This window comes from Adiantum capillus-veneris, chromosome 22, assembly GCF_014529385.1.
Source record: "Adiantum capillus-veneris isolate H3 chromosome 22, ASM1452938v2, whole genome shotgun sequence".
Classification (NCBI taxonomy): Eukaryota; Viridiplantae; Streptophyta; class Polypodiopsida; order Polypodiales; family Pteridaceae; genus Adiantum; species Adiantum capillus-veneris.
In genome coordinates this window covers 72077606-72091919 of record NC_140952.1, presented here as the reverse complement: position 1 = coordinate 72091919, position 14314 = coordinate 72077606, and positions in this window count along the sequence as shown.

Genomic DNA, 14314 nt, shown 5'->3' with positions numbered 1-14314 from the left:
CTATCTTGTATGGTATACTTCTTATGATGGGACGGTGCATCCATCTTGTCAGAACTCGTGTCCTCATTTGTTTCAAAGTCAGTCGTCCATATGTCTCTGAGGGTTCGCTTGAGCTTATTGTACTCCGTTTTCCTCTCTATTTTGGTCATTCAGGACCCTATTTTCCCCCCTTTATGCGACTTAGTCGTTCACTTTTCGTGTCTGTTTTTCTTGTTGTTTTTCCATGGTTTAGTTTTGATAAACCGGCCAGTGACCTCGTCTTTGACACAATCATCAGCTTTGACAAGCTTTAGATATCCCGTTCTGTCATTGACAAGAGGCATCGGATTATGCTTATTCACCCTTGATTTTCTTGTTCTCTTGAACTTATACCGCTCTTGTCGATTAGGTTTTTGGTTAGGAAACTCGTAAAACCTGTCTTGTCTCGACCTGTATTTCCTATTCGTCTCTGATCCACTTGATCTTTCATCATCAGCCTCTATCATTTGGATTTCATCATCCAGTGATGGAAGGTCACCCTTTAGTGAATCCGTGAATTCCTCCTCGATCCGATTCTTATCGTTCACTACAGATATCTCATCAATTATTCTTTTACACTCATTCTCACGTGGTGGTTCTTCTTGTTCCTCGCTCTCCGATCCTGACTCAAGGATGACGCTAGCCATTTGCAACGTTACTAGGTCGTATCCTTCTTCGTCACAAAATTTTGTAGCCGTGCATTCGTTAACACATACGTCCAAGGTTGACAATATTTGAGTCCACCTGAATGGCTCAAATAAATGTTCAGGGAAAGGTTCTGGGAGATAAGCCTCGTCTTCTACGGATCTTTCCAAAACGCATTCCTCTTTGATTATGTCTCCACACATCTAAACATGCGCTTTCATTTGCATCAATGCAGGTATTTCTTTTTCATTTACAGTGGTTGAATTAAATTCTTGCACTGGTGTTTTTGCAACGTCTCTATAGCTGTGATCCTTCATGTTGATTTTCGTTATTAGCTCTTCGTGCCTTAGGTAGATTTGGTCGTACCCCCAATCTTGTATCATTTTGAGTTGACGCATAAAAGGTCGTCCCAAAATAATGTCGAAGTTGTTCGTTTTCTCGAAATCCACCACAGCAAAGGTGTGCTCATAGTTAATTCCACACGAAGTTACAACTATTTGGTCCAAGATTCCCAGTGGTCTCTCTACATACCCATCTGCAAGTTGCAGTTTCATTCTCCTTTTTCTGAGAGCTAGACGGCCCCATTTCTCCCAGATTTGCTTTGTAGCAATCGCCACTCCCGCTCCACTGTTTAGGATAGCTATCGTTTTTATATCCTGATATTCAACAGGTAAGGTTGTATTACCCTCCTCGCCTTCACAGTAATCTCTGACCTTGTTTATGGGCACTGGTTGGGCTTTGGGTTGACCTTCACGTTTGTTTTCTTCTCCCGTAGGGTTTGTATGAAGAGGAATCTTTACTCCTTTGTGCTCCAAATGTTTTCCCATGTCCTCCCATAAGTGTGGTCTAACTCTCAAGAGTTCGGACAGCGTGATTGTGCATGTTATAGGTGTCGACAGCATCTCTTGAAGACTTTTTGAGTCAACCATATGTGGAATAGTTCTCATCTGGGATGGAACTAACCTTATCTCCGATTGTGCCTCGTGTTAACCTATAAATGAAGGCAAGGTTTTCAAGGATTGAGCTTTGCTTTCCATCGAAACCTCCGTTCTCGCATCCCCATACAACGATTGTATATCTACTGGATAAAATCCGTTATACAGATTAATCTCAGGAATTGGAGCAGACTGTAACATTGCGCTTCCGTTCTTTTTGTTTCTAATGGTTTCCCATAAGTGTTGTGGCCATTGTTATTCAACTTCTGGAATTGGAATTATCGTCATTGACTTAGCGTCATCAGTCGTATTCGGCACCACTCGGTGATCCAGTGACAATATCATTTCAAGCCTGGGTCCGTTTACTTGTTTTGGTTCATCGATTTTTAGTTTTTCTCGCTCTGTGAATCGGCACTTCTTGTTCTGGGGTTCTAACCACCTTAGGTTTCATCAACGCTTGCGATGTTTCAATGAGGTGTTTACACATTTCCAAACGCTTCGTTTCCACTTCTGGTTGAGGATAAGTTAACCATCTCTGCTCTAAGGTTTGGTTTGTTTTTAGCCTTGCTTCGTACGCTTGTAATAGAGCATCTAACGGCTCTAGCACTTTCTCAACCAAGACTGATCCCCCTGAGGACGCTTTCCTCGGCTTGTTGTTAACCTCAGCAGTTTTACTCTCTCTCTCTCTCTCTCTTGTTTCAGTTGCTCCTTTGTTTCATGCAATTCGTTTTGCATAACAATTTGGGTTTTCAACCTTCTTGTTTTCATCCTGTCTCGTTTCGCCTTCCACGATTTTCGTTGGTTTCTCACGGATAAACTCTCATTCTCTGTGGGTATCGGCAACTCGACCTTTTCCTCCAAGGACTCGTTTTTCCCTAAGTCCTTGGCTTGGGCTCTGGTTATCGCATTGATTTGGATCATGGGATCGGTTTCTGATCCGCTGCTTGCACTTGGTATCACCCCCACAATATTCATAGTTGCTTTTCCCTTGTTGTCCGGATTCTTTGGGCAATCTGGCAATATGTGATTCACACCACATCCGTCACAAAAACCCAAAAATTTTCACTCTTTCGCCTTTGAAAGGGCAGTTACGCTCCCAATGATCTGTACTTCCACAGTTATAGCACTTTCCAATTGGTGGTTGATTTCGAGGAGGTGGTCCCATAAGTTGTCCGGCCTATTAGGATACCCTCTTGGTTTGTAATTCTGGTTCGCAATGAACATTAGCGATCTTTCTTCTGCCAAATATTGATCTCTTGAAGGTTGTGCTACATACGTTGGTGGTGCCATACCCTCGCTATTTCCCCACGGTTGAGAGGCTTCGTCTGCGTACATTTGTCATTCAGGTTCTGTTGCGTAAGGCTCATTCGGTTCCTCATAATAAGAAACTTGAAGTGTACTATTTGTTCCTGGTGATGCTTCAGAAGGTTGAGCATACCTAATCATGGCTCTATTTTCCTGTGGTAATGGAGGTTGTTGACCCAACACAGGTTGAGGTCTGTCTGCTCCTGCTACCAGATTCATATTTGGTCCAACTTGATATCTTGGAGGAGGTGGTTGGGATGGTCCTGTTGGGGGTCCATACGGTCTTTCTCTCACGTAGTTTTTGTTATAAAAACATTCATCCGTGCTATGATTTGTCCATTTTTGCTCTATGGCGCACCATTTCAGTACTCGTCCATTCGCAACTGGTGCTTTCGGCTATTGTATGCACCACGGCGTCGGGTGATCCCCCCCACATATGTCACACTTCCTCGTCTGAGACTGTCTCATCACTGGATTTGATATCATATGTTGTTGCATTCTCTTCGTTACCTCCTCTATCATTTGATTAGCTGTCGGCATCAAGGACTCCTGAGCATCTTTCTTGGTAGAGGGTTCGCTTTTAATCGATGAAGAGCCACTGGTTACTGAATCGGTATCCTCTGACACTTCTCCATATGCTTTGTAGTTATCGACAAGATATAACGCTTCCCTTGTAACCTGTTGAAATGTGCTACATGCCTTCAAGTGAAGGTCCTTTTTCAAGGTTTCATTCCTACGTCCTTCAACAAAGAGCACAGACAATCTCTCGTTCTGCGGTAATCCCCTCCTCGGGCACCTCTCAATGTATTGCTTGAATCTCAAGGTTGCTTCCTTCGCTTTTTCATTCTCCCTTTGTTTAAAAGCATATATCTGCGATATAGTATTATGCTTTATACCCCGTTTTGAGAATTCTTCCTCGAACTCGCGCAATACATGTTCAATATTCAGACAAGTTTTAGGGTTTAAAGGTTGAAACCATGTTAAGGCCGTCCCTTCCAAGGTCAGCCCGAATCCCTCGTATTGAGTATGAAAATTAGTGATCTGATCTGCTCTTAAGACTTGCTTGAAGAGCGATACATGGGCATATGAATCCCTCGATCCGCTATACTTCTTCGGCATGCACTTCGCTACTTGGGATGGCCTAATCCGTCTATGGTCTACGATCAATCTCATTTTTCCCGTGTCTCGACTTAATCGTTCTTGGGCATCATGGAGGTCGTGGGTTGCTCTCGTTGGCTCCCCTGCCCCAAATCTACTACTAGGAGGCAAATGTGATGGGGTGGTTGCAAATGTCGGACCTACTGCCATATGTGTAGAGATAGGAACCGCACTACCTCGATTCGTAGTTGTCCCTCATAGGAATTCAATCACTTGTGCCAACAACGCCTCTTATCCAGTTCAAGGAGTTGGAAAGATTGTGCTCACTACTGCTAATGGCAGTTCCTTCACACTTGTTGATGCACTTTATGTACCTGGGATCAAGAAAAATCTCTTGTCTGTATCCGCACTTGCTAGACTTGGACTTGTAGTCAAATTTGTGGATGACAGATGTACAGTTCATGATCTCAGTTTCGGTGATGAAATTGTTGCATCTGGGCTTTTGTGCCATGGGCTGTATAAGCTCACTTTGTATGACAAGTGTGGACAAAATTTTGCAAATGATGTTGCAGATTCAAGGGCTATTTCAGATGCAAAACTTTGGCATGCACGTTTTGGTCATCTGAATTTTGCCAGTTTGCTGCGTTTGCAGAAATCTGATATGGTTGATTCTTTGCCACCTCTTGAAGCACCTGTCAAACATGGTTGTGAAGGCTGTATTTTGGGTAACATGCAGCGTTCTAAGTTTCCAAAGGATGGTTCAGTTCGGGCCACATGCAGGTTGCAGCTTGTGCATAGTGATGTTTGTGGGCCCATGCAAACTCCGTCCTTGGGCAATTACCTGTACTTCGTGACTTTCATTGATGATTACTCCAAGCATGCATGGGTATTTCCGCTTAAAGCGAAGTCCAAATTTTTTATGTGCTTCAAATAATTTCTGGCTATGGCTGAAAATGTCTTGAAATGTACTATGGGCACCCTCCGTTCCGATCGAGGGGGGGAGTATATGTCTCATGAATTTAATGCATTTATGGCTAGTCGTGGGATAAAACACCAATGTATAGTGCCTTATACACCTCAGCAAAATGGTGTTGCTGAGAGGAAACACAGGTCACTGACGAAAATGGCACGATGCATGGTCAAAAGTCAAGCTTTGCCGCATTCTTTTTGGCTTGAGGCCATTATGTGTGCCACTTATGTACTTAACAGGTGTCCTACGAAAGCTTTGCAGTCTATTACTCCATATGAAGCATGGCATGATAGAAAACCTTCTATTGAGCACATGCGTGTTTTTGGCTATTTGGCATATGCTTTGGTGCCACAAGTGCAGCGCAGAAAATTGGATGATAAGGCTGTCAAATGTATTTTTGTTGGTTATAGTGCGGAAAGCAAAGGTTACAGGTTGTATCATCCACAAACAAAACGTATTCTGGTTTCTCGGGATGTAGTGTTTGTGGAAGATTCTGTTCAGCCCTTGCTGACATGTACTAGAGACAGTAATGTAAGCTCACAGGACATTTATGACACTTTGTTGCCTCTTTTCAGTGGTGGAAATACAAATGTAAGTTCCAATGAGGCAAATGTACAGCCTATGGGTGTTTCTGAAAATGTTTTAGATCAGCCTATTACTGATGCAGATGTACATGATGTACTTGATGAGGAAAGGGCTGAAAATGAGCAGGCTAGAGGTATGCCAAAATGGCTGGTGCACACTTTGCGTGACAGTAAATTGGATGCACCTTTGTCTAGTCGTACTCATTCAGGCTCTCACCATGCATCTTATGCATCAGATTGTTATGCTTTGGCTATTTCTAGCTTACATGATGTTGAGGAGCCTCTGACTTTTGATGAAGCACAAAATTCAGAAAATTGGATGGCTGCCATGCAATCAAAATATGATGCACTTATAGAAAATGACACATGGACTTTATGTAATTTTCCTCCTGGCAAAAAGGCCATTGGTACGAAGTGGGTTTACAAGTTGAAACGCAAGCCGGATGGTGAGATCGATCGCCATAAGGCTCGACTTGTTGCAAAAGGTTATGCACAGAAAAAAGGCATAGATTATGAAGAGACTTTTGCTCCCACTTGTTGTATGACTACTGTACATTTTCTACATGTGCATTGGCAGCTCATTTTGGTTGGGATGTACATCAATCAGACATTGTTACTGCTTTCTTGAATGGCGACATATTTGAGGAAGTTTATGTAACGCAGCCTTGCGGTTTTGTCATAAAAGGACAAGAGGACAAAGTGTGCAGATGTAAGAAGGCTTTGTATGGGTTGAAGCAATCTCCTCGTGCTTGGTATGAGAAAGCTGACACTCATTTGGTCAAACAAGGCTTTCGTAACAGTCCAACAGAAAGCACATTGTATGTAAAGAGTGAGGGTGATGTACTTCTCATTGTGGTTCTTTATGTTGATGATTTGCTGATCACTGGACCAAATGAGAGATATATTGTTGAATTTAAGGCTGATTTGAATGCTACTTTCAAGATGAAAGATTTGGGGCTGTTGCATCATTACTTGGGTATACAGTTTAAGCAGTGTGATGGTGGTATTTCCTTATGTCAGAAAAGTTACATAGAGACATTGCTATGTAAGTTTGGACTTGAGGATTGCAAACCTATTGCCACTCCCATGGAAACAGGTTTGAAATTGAGTCTACATGATGCTGGCGATCCTGCTGATGTCACTCTTTACCAAACTACTATTGGATGCCTCATTTATGTATGCAACACGAGGCCAGATATTCAGTTTGAAGTCTCACAGGTCAGCAGATTTATGCATAGCCCAGGGTCTAAGCATTGGCAGGCTGTCAAGAGGATTTTCCACTACCTTAGTGGCACTTTACATCTTGGCTTGTTTTATCCCAAGGGGGGATCATTGCCGCCAGACTTACATGCTTTTTCGGACTCAGATTGGGGACTCAGATTGGGCTGGTTGTTTTGACACGCAAGTGTCCACATCAGGTTTTTGTTTCATGCTTGGAAGTTCATGTATATCATGGTTGAGCAAGAAGCAACCTACTGTGGCCACTTTGAGTTGTGAGGCTGAGTATAGGGCAGTCTTCACAGCTACGGTTGAGTGTGTATGGCTCGGAAGGCCTTATGGCTGATTTGGGTGTTGGACAGGACACTGCCAACACTATCTACACTGACAGTCAGAGCGCATTGGCAGTTGCGAGGAACCCAGTTTTTCATGCTCACACAAAGCACATTGAGGTGCATTACCACTGTGTCAGGGAGAGGCTCTCAGCAGGAGAGATCAGCTTGGCTTATGTGCCAACACAGGACAACCTTGCAGATCTTTTCACAAAGGCATTGTCTCGTGAGAATCTTGAAGCTTTCCGCAAAGCTTTGGGCTTACTCCCCTTTGTGGACTGATCTTGTCCTCAGGGCATGGCACTTCCCTTTACTCATGTGCCAGCTCTCGTTCACAGCATCACTCCAGGGGGGATTTGTTACCATATACATGTGGTAGTGATGTGTGTGAACACACTAGGACCGCCGGGGCATTTTTTCCCTCTTTAGGAGGTTTTTTCCCCCGTGCATTGTATATACACCCATCACTCTAAGGCTATCTATCTTTCCATTGCACACTAAGTAACACACTCTCTATTGTGTGCCTTGAGCTTCCTTCGTCTTCTCCAAGCTGTGTGGTTTTCTCTGCAACCCTAATTCCAACAATGAGTCCTCCCTCCACCTGTGTCACTGGTTCTGGCACGACAGTTGTAGGTGCTGGTCTTAGTGGTCTTGGAGTGACATAATACTGGTGAAGTGGTCCCCCAAAGTATGTATATCCTCTTAACTCTTTTTTATCGATTGTTGCATATCGTCTTCCATACTTGTCGTATGCGGCAATTTTCGTTTCCGCTCTCTCTGTGTAGGTGAAGACATAAAGTCTTTTCCGCTCAGTCATCTCTCCGACGTAGGGTTCCTCGCATCTATAATAGAGATCTTGCTCTCCATTATTATACTTGTATAACCCCAAGTAGACATTATCCATGTTGACTCTCAACGTTTTGTTTTCTCGCCTTAATCTCGCATTAGGTAAGCTCATTGTTGGTGCCTTTTCCTCATGTTCCTCGTCTATTTTGGCTTTTGTGCCCATCAATCCCCACTTGTCTACAATGTTATGATTAAGGACTACCAAGCACATGATACCCTCGTCATCTAGGTACCTATCTCCGCTATAGCTCACAGGCACTAAGTCCCTGAACTCACTTGGTCTATCTTCTATTTTCACACAGTAGCGGTCCATACCATCTTTGTATATCTTGGCACCTTGCTTGTTGTCATATTGATACTTGATGAACAATAGCTTTAATGTGGCCGAGGGGTGTGATGGTCCTGCTGCCATGGTTTCTCTTCCGTTTAGTTTTAATTGTCCCCAGTGTTCTGTGAAATACTCGGAAGATCTCTCTGAAGAAGTATCGGAGATGCCTTCTTCAAGGATCGGCTCTAACGGTCGTACTATCCCTTGGTTTACACTCTCCTCCGTTGATACAACACTTGTTTGATCCGCTAAATTTAGGTGTCTGGTGTTGATTTGTTTTCCCGATCTCAAAAACATGAAGAAAGTGGGATTTACTGATTGAATCCAAACCTCTTACCTGGAGATGGAATGATCTTCCGATTCCTGCGACTGCATGGATTGTTACTTGATCGGTCTCTGCAAATGAATACACTGGATGGCTATGAGATTACTGTATCATTCCAACTGTTAGCAGATTCAACACTTTCACAATGATCTCAACACAATTTTGCTTGCAGATTATTGACAGTATGTTTAATTTGAGTTTTGACAACTCCTGATATGTTAAATAGTCTAGGTCTATGAACAGGTCAAAAATGAGTTAGATCTAGGACAGAGGTACACCGATCGCGATCGTACTTCTAGGCCCAAATTTGACCAAACTTCATCAGTTTGTTTACTAGGCTATTTTAAGGCTATCTCTCTGATACTTTTGTAACCAGACTCTAAAAAGTCAAGCTTTTACCAGTTCTTGGTTGGAAGTGTCTATTTCCCAGAATCTGTTAGTTTGATCTGATTTTAGTGCTTGATTAGGGATTTGGAAGCTATCTGGGGTTTTCCTGTGTATAGTCTATCCCTCTGTATGGTTCCTTCCCAGTTTTGATGTGTTTTGGTCTACTGAAAGTCAATTTCTAAGCCAGTTTAGCAGTTTTTGACTTGGATCTGTATTCAGATGGTTTGACAGGTATTTTGAGGTTTTTGGCTCTAGGTCCTGTAGACTTTTATGTTTGTATACACCTGAGGATCCCACAGATGAAATCTAGTCAAATTCTGGCACTTAGGTACACCGATCGCGATCGTACTTCTGGGCCCAAATTAGACCAAATTTGACATACTTGTAGACACTGATGTTTTAAGGCTATCCCCCAAGTCTTTTTGCATTTGGATCACCAAAAGCCAAGATTTTGCACTTTCTGGGCCTGTCAGGCTAGTTTTACCCAAGTGGCGTGCTTTTCTTGATTTTTGATGTTTTTGGGTGTGGTTGCTTTAGACAAACTTGTTTAGAATCTTATCAGGAAGGCACATGTCAAATCTTGTACAATTCTGACACTGAGGTACACCGATCGCGATCGTAGTACCTGGGCCAAATCTGATGAAATTTGGTCAACTCCCTCTGACAAGTATTTCCCAGTGTTTTGTGCTACCACTTTGTGATTTGAATCAATATCAACCCTGTTTGGTCAGATTTTCAAAATTTCAGAGTCTTATGGCTTTTTTGCTAAAGTTATGGTTCCTTGGTTTCTTGACTCTAACTTTTACCCAAATCTGATTGAAATGTGATTTGCTTATCCTACTCCTAAGTATAGAACTGAAAAAACATAAGGAAATGAATCAAACAAAACAAACACGACGGATTTCAGGTGAGATTTCAGTACTCAATCGAATTAGAGAAATTGAAGAGCAAAAATGCTTTAACACTCTCCCTCACAGCTCCCTAAATCTCCTAAGAGAGGATCTAGCCGGTCCACCGGCTCTAGACTCCACTGAGCTCTACACCCTTGTCTAGCAACCTAACTGAGGTGTAAAATGGATTTGTGGATTGATCTTTTTTAAGGAATCTAACTACGCACTCGGTCACTCATCACCTAAGGTGCATTCCCCGGCAGCGGCGCCAATGTTTGCGGGTCGCCGTGACGGACGTCCATAGCATAGCTCTCAAGCATCAACATATTTATCAATACAAGGGAAGCGACTCGGATGAGGCATGGAAACTCACTAGGGTGTCAATCCTAATGAAGTGAACTCAAAGAGATGCAACTACTAACTCTACAAGCAAATCAAACGGATTACCGCCAAGTAATCTGCCTATGTCCTTCTACACAGCTCTACAGTCATCACGCCCGTTTACCATGCAAATCATATCGGAATCGCACGAAACTTGAAGGGAAGCTACAGGGGATTATCAAGAACATATCCTATCACTGTCACAGTATTCTGGAGAGGTACAAAGATCACGATCGTTTGTCTCAAAGTCAGCAAAAACAGCGAACAGGTGATCCTAATGGGTCGTTTTAGGGTCCCTAAAGCCCCTCCTAGGGTCAAAACAACATAAAACACGCATATAGACACTCAAAACAGCGATTTAAGGCCTCAAACTCGTAGTTGAAAACCTACGCCAAATCTTGAATGATTACACTTGAATGGAAGAGCAAGGTAAGAGGAACACAATGTAATAAACAAATCTGAATTTGGATTACCGTAGCCACAATGGCGAAGATTACAAGTTGGAACAAGAAGGAGCTCTCAAACGTACTCTGTCTTCTCAGTTTTTCATCAAAAAGATCATGTTCAAACTTACAAAAAATGACCTTTATAGATTAGATCTTTACAAATGGCTTGTCCGGCCAAAACCTCCTAAACTTCTAACTGGCTCTCTAATATACAATTGCTCCCAGAAGAATAATCATAAATCCTTTGACAAGTTCTCGGCTTAGAGATGTTTCCTTACAAAAGAATTTTACAAAGGTTTCTCATAAAAATGTAATCCTTCTCTAGAAACAGCCGCTTGTCGCTTCGTCCACCAAACACATGCATAGCATCGCTACCCTGAAAGAGGGGCAGCTTCAGTTTGATAGCTCCTATGGGAGCATCTTGTATTCTTTCCTTGGCTAGAGCATCTGCTTCTTGATTTTTTGCCCTAGGGACATGAAATAACTGTACCGCTTCAAAGTTTCTTAAAAGATCCTTAGCTTGGCGTAATTAGACAAGCAAAACCTGATTTTTACAAACCTAAGTGCCATTTATCTTCTGAATCAAGAGCATGGTATCACCAAACACATTTAGGGGATGAATCCCTTTTAAAACACATTGTTCTTATTAGGGCCGCGTACTCTGCTTCGTTGTTGGAGTGGAAGTGTAGCAGCTGCCCAATAGAAAATACCTTTTCCTTTTGCTCATTGAAAATGACAATGCCAGTTGTAGCCTGGTCCATTGTTCTTTTGTAAGCTCCAACAAAGAAAAGAGAGTGAGCTCCTTCTAGCTGAGGAACTTCCACCATTGGTGTCACTCCTTTGCCTTTTGTGTCAACCTTTAGCTTCTTCTCATAGTGACGATGAGTAAGAATACCTGCTAGACTAACTTGGGTGGAGTTCTCCACTTGCATAGTGTAATCGAACTCTTGTAATCTAACAAGCCACTTAGAGATTCTAGACGAGACATCCATGTGTTGCATCACATATACAGAAAGACATCTTCCATTGTTAGAATTAAAAAGGGTCTAGGAAATAGATAATAAAAGTGGAACTTTGTAGTGGCAAACATCAATGCAAGCACCATGTGCTCTACCGTGGTGAATCCTTTTCTTGATGGGGTCATGACACGACTAGAGAAGTAGATAGGACACATGAAAGAGGTTTGGGGTCCTTTTGCATTAGTACAGCTCCAAGTGTATCACTTCCTACACTGGGTTTAACATAAAATGGCTTGTCCCATCTAGGGGGTGCAATGGTGGGAAGTGAAGCCAGGATCTATTTCACTTTGCTCCATAGGAAGACATCTCTATGGGTGACTTGTTATAAAGCGAGAACCACTTGAGAGAGCAAGTGAATGAACTTGCTCAAATACCTTACCTTTTGAAGGAAAGAGACCAATTTCTGAGCTATTGTGGGTGATGATAAAGACACTAAAGCTTGAACCTTGCTTGGGTCAGCCTCAATTCCTTTTGCTGAAATTACATGGCCGAGAAGAGTGACCTGAGTAGCCTGAGTAGCCATCACATACTGTGTAGCTCTCATGACCTGCTACCTCGTTGAGAATCTCGTCTTGGAATGGGAGGGGAAAATGATCCCTCTTTGTTGCGGCATTGAGAGGTTTGTAGTCTACACAAACTCTCCACTTACCGTATTTCTTTGGCGTGACCACCACTGTAGAGACCCACTCTGAGTCTTCGACGGGGTAAATGAAACCTGCCTGTAGAGAATTCCTTACCTCTTTGAGCAATGTCTCTTGCTAAACTACCCCAAGCCTTCTGAGAGTTTGCACTACAGGCTTACTTCCTTCCTTGAGTCTTATGTGGTGTTGCACTACTATGATGCATGTGATCTTGTCATAACCATCAATGAAAAGTGTGGTGAAGTTACCCAGCATAGAGATGTATTCTTCTCTCTCTTCACTAGCTAACTCACTGGAGAGCATCTGATGTAACTTACTTGTATCCACCAAGGCTTGCATACCTGATGGTCCCTCTTGGTTCTCCTGTGGTGTTTCAGATTTTGTCAATCTCTTTGGATCTCTAAGGATGACTCCCATCACTTCGATGCTACTGTCGCTCTCTTCAGTTGTTGTCGTCTCTTCTCCCGAGGTGGTCGAAGAGTCACTAGAGAATTCATCTTTTGATGCCTCTAAGATCATGTTGTGTTGCTTCCCAGTCTTCATGTCGTAGAATATGGGCCTTTCCTTAGCATCCTTCATTTGGATCATTCCGGTACTCCAGTCCTCTGCTTAGCCTCCATAGCCATGAGCCATGGCCTTCCGAGAATGATAGGGTAGCCCTCCCCTTTGTGTGGCATGACAAAAATATCTACCTCCACTTCTGTGTTGAATGCCTTCACCTTGACTACATTCACAATGCCTACGCACTTCACTTTGATGTTATTTGTCATTTTAGCTCGGCAGGGTGCCGGCCTACTTACCTCTAGGCCTAGATGGTGCATCATTTTTTCACTCATGATGCATATTTGTGCACCACCATCTATGTAGATGTTTGAGATATGTTGCCCCTTGATGTGGGCATCCATGATAAGTAGGATGTCGTCTAGATTCCTCCCAGAGATAGCCCCAGCTATCCTTGGTCTTGACTTTCTAGTACTTACCATCTTCGTCCATTGTCTCCTCATCCTTGGTGCAAGATGGAGTAATTGGAACCAAGTTATTTTCGGACCCTGCATCAAAACATCTTGAACTAGATCATATGGTTTAGCATACTCACCCAACGAAAAATCCACGATGTCGACCTTTCACTGAGGCTTAGACACATGCTTGCTAGACTCTCCTTTTCTTTTCATCTTTTCCTCCCTTTGAGAGGCCTCTTCATGCCTGGCATGCTTCACTCCCATGGCATCCACTTCTTCTACTTTTCCTTTTCCTTTTCCTTTGTCCTTCTCTTTGACACGCTCTTCTACCTTCTCCTTTCCTTTAGCCTCAAGACTAATGACACTCACTGCTTGGTTTCTAGGAGGTGGTGGAGGTAGTAGTGGAATGAGAGGTTGTGGTGGTGGTGGTAGTTGTACGGGTGGTCGAAGGGTTTGGACCGATGGAATCTACTCTGGTTGCCAGGGCGATGGTGGTCTCGCCCTTGGTAGAGAGATCTGATTCTGCCTTCCTCCTCTATTGAATTTTTGCCTTCTTGGATGAGGACAGTAGTACATGCCATGGCCGTCCTCTCCACAGTTGTCACAATGGTAGTCTTGATTCTATCTTCGCTGTCCTCTTCCTTGCTTTGGATTTCTGGCAGGTGCATGCACTTGCTGCACGGGATGTACTGAAAGATTCTCTAGCTAGTTGGTGATTCGGTTGAGCAGGTCTTGTTGATCTTCAGTCGGTTCAAGTGGTTGATTCCTCTACACGGCTGCTGTAGGTGCGGCTAGGTGTGGTCGGGCCCTTCCCAATTTCTCTTCCTCGGTAGTTCTAGCTTGTAGATGCAACTTCTTATCTTTAAGGCGGGCTACTTTAGATGCTACCTCATACGTAGTAGGAAACCCTCCCTTCACCTTCTCTTTAAGAATTGGCCATAAGCCAGCCACAAACCGGTCTTCCTTTAGGAAATCCGGTGCCCCTTC